General features: G+C 39.0%; 1 long non-coding RNA gene across 5 annotated transcripts; it reads left to right on the top strand.

Annotated features, from left to right (window-relative positions):
- The first annotated feature begins 677 nt into the window (after positions 1 to 677).
- On the top strand, positions 678 to 2,570 carry LOC125218267. 5 transcript variants are annotated; one of them, XR_007175925.1, is made up of 4 exons: positions 678 to 1,512; positions 1,586 to 1,768; positions 2,112 to 2,185; positions 2,284 to 2,570. It is a non-coding gene; the product is annotated as an uncharacterized LOC125218267 (long non-coding RNA). The 5 variants fall into 5 exon arrangements; XR_007175921.1 differs by having other exon boundaries at positions 1,586 to 1,867; XR_007175924.1 differs by having other exon boundaries at positions 1,586 to 1,867; positions 2,106 to 2,185.
- Positions 2,571 to 3,181: the final 611 nt, after the last annotated feature.

Here is a 3,181-nt window from a genome sequence, read left to right as displayed (position 1 = left end):
TAGGGATTCACTTCATATTCTAGAATTCTCTATAATATTTTATATCAAGATTTTTTCTCCATAAAAATCTAGATATTTTCCTAACATTCTAGAAAATACTACTAAAATATCTAAATATTTTAATAAATCCTAATTCTAGAAAATTCTACAAAATATCTATAATCTAGAGAATTCTCTTAAAATATCTAGATATTTTAATACCTACTAGATAATTCTACTACAAAATCAAGTTTAACTTACTAGATAATTCTACTACAAAATCAAGTTTAACTATTTATTCCAACATACCAAGTATCCGAAGAGCGTTACCTATAAATTATTCAAGCATAACAAGAATAATCCGAGGTCTATTCATTATTCCGAAATTAATTAGTGTACCATTTCTTGGCATTTAATTATTCGAGCTTTAAGCTAAGGTCTGGGAATTAAATAATTAAACTCAAATCTTGTTACTCGTTCATAGCCCATGTAAAACTAATTACCGAGCCCAAGCAATAAGGTCATTCTGTAGGCTAAGTTCTCAAAACAATAAAAGAGGCCCATTCCTCTTAAAAATCTAGGCCCAAGCTTAATTTAATTAGTGGCCCATTTTATCTAACTATTGAGATGACCCAAAATAATTAAAAGGAAGTCACTACTTATTTTATTCAAGCCCAAAGTTCCAAAATTTCCATCGGTCTATCTCCCTCTCTGTCTTCACAAATTCAACTCACAAAATCCCCAATTCTTCTAAAATCCCTAACTTCTTTCCGACAAAATCACTCCATCCTGACAGTGACTCCGCTCGACGCCTTGCATCGCCGGCAGCCTCTCTTCGTCGGATCGGAAATGGCGAGCTGTTGCTGCCGTTTTCTCGAAATGCGAAAACGCCTCAGGCGCTGCTCGCGCCGTCCTGCTTCTGGCCGGGCAGCGGTGCTGCCTTGCCGTTGCTGCTCACACCTCCGTCGTCACCCCCGCGCCCAGCCGTCGCGGTTACTGCGCAGTCGGAAGAAGAGGGGAGGCATCTCTCGGCGACTGCTCCATCGCCCTCCTTCCTAAGCTAAGCTTTCTACCTTATTCCATTCGAATTTTGTGATCAGAAATTCTTAGATTTTTAGGGGAGTTGAGTATGGGCAAATTCGACCACTGCCCTTTATGCCTAAATTTGAATTTGCATTTTTACCAATTGTGCGGGGGTTAACAGAGTTTGAAATGAGAATTTGTATACACAAGATGGTTTCTGTTCTTAAATTAAGGGCTCCCCTGTTATGTCTTGCTTACTTTAGTGGTGAGGAATTCTAGCATGTGTGTCTGTGTTGCAGAGTGTAAAGAAAAGAAATTTTCCTCATCCTAACATGAGAATTCGAAAGGGGCAGGGGTTGTTTGCAACAGTTAGAGTTTTCTCCATCTATTTCCTCACATGCCCTCTTAGTACTTTAGTTCATAATTTTCTTTGTTTGCAAGCTGCAGGAGCTCGTAGGGGAGGCAAGGCCGTTGGGTGGGAGCTACTGCAGGGCTGACTTGCCTTCTATGGTGAATCCTTGGTCCTCTATAACTTGAAGTGTTGGTGGTCTTAATATGCTTGTGCTTTATTTACTACATGCAGACATGAAATTTTGGTTGGAGAAAGGTGGAGGTGTATATTACCTCTTGAAGCAGTTGCTGCTCTCTCCCTCTGATCCTAAGACTTGCAGCCCGTTTACTTGTGTTTCTGGCCCTTTCTGTTAAGATAGTGAAGGAGTGAGTTTGGGTTTAGCATAACAAAATCTTGAGGAAAGGAAGGAAGAAGGTGTGTTACCTAAGGAGAGTAAACAATGCCTGCAGAGTGCAGGGACTCTTCTCCTAGCTCACTCACTCTCCACTTTCTATGTTGCTGGGAAATCTTAAGGTGTGTAGGAGAGTGTTCAAAGGTGGTGTGGAGGGGATCTTTATAGGAGAACTTTGGGAGTACTTTGTCTCCTCATTTGTTTTTATGCACAACATATCTCTTGTGTTTGATCCTCATTGCAGTCTTCTACTTGAAACGTTTTGGTGTTACTTGGAGTACTAGGTGTTTGATTAATTAATTCATCTTGTCCTTACATGCCCTCTTAGTACTTTAGTTCATAATTTTCTTTGTTTGCAAGCTGCAGGAGCTCGTAGGGGAGGCAAGGCCGTTGGGTGGGAGCTGCTGCAGGGCTAACTTGCTTTCTATGATGAATCCTTGGTCCTCTATAACTAAAGAAATGTTGATTCTTTTCTTCAAATAGTAGTTCCTTAATTTCTCTTGTTCCTTAGCCATTAAAACTTGTTTTTATCTTGCAGGTGAGAGAAAAGCTTGGCTGCCTTGCTGCTGTCCTCGACGGGTTTGCTGCCTAGGGCCCTTGGGCTCGCTGCCCCGGGCCGAACGAGCTAATCGGTTGTGGTCGCGATGGAGGGGTGCGACTTGGGCTCGAGGAGAAAGAGGTCCAAAGTGTAGCAAAAGAAAAGATTTTTGTTTCTTAGCTTGTTTTTTGGCCCATTCATGACTATTTGTAAAGTTTCCTATATTTTTACTTCTATTCATGTAAGATGATCAAATAAATTAAAGTATTATTCGAGATGTATGCAAACACCTTCATTCGGGGAAAAACCTCGTATCACTGTAGCACGTTCATTTTATTTTACAATATACATTAGCTTGTTTTAGTTCCTTCAATTATTTCTTTACTTTTGTTCCGCGAACTAACAACCTTAGACATCAAAAGAAAAAGAGCAACGAGTTCCATTTAAAACACGAATCAAGAGAGCGAAGATTCTCTAGTTCGACCTTAAACAACAGAAAGGACAACGAAAGAAGTGGCTATTACAAAATGAGTTGGAAAGAATTGGAAATATGGTTTGAAGTTTTCAAGTGGGACAAAGTCTTAATCATTTTGTATTTATGTTTGGGGTAATTTCATGTAATTAATAATTTATAAATTTTTGTGAAATTCTGATTTTGTGTATCTACTTTACATTAAGTACTCATGCCACCTGTGGTGTGATTTTGAATGTGTTAAGAAAATTGAGACTTCCATTAATGCTGCAAATGTTACCCGGTGATAGCATGTACTTCTTCCGTCCCTCTTTAGCTGAGTCATATTTCTTTTTAGGTTGTCATAGCTGAGTCATTATTTTTTTAAGCAAAAAGCAACAATCTATCTTCTTTCATATTTACCTCTTTTACTTTATTCTTTCTTCA

Source organism: Salvia hispanica, chromosome 1, assembly GCF_023119035.1.
Source record: "Salvia hispanica cultivar TCC Black 2014 chromosome 1, UniMelb_Shisp_WGS_1.0, whole genome shotgun sequence".
NCBI classification, from domain to species: domain Eukaryota; kingdom Viridiplantae; phylum Streptophyta; class Magnoliopsida; order Lamiales; family Lamiaceae; genus Salvia; species Salvia hispanica.
This window is presented reverse-complemented; position numbering and strand designations above follow the sequence as displayed.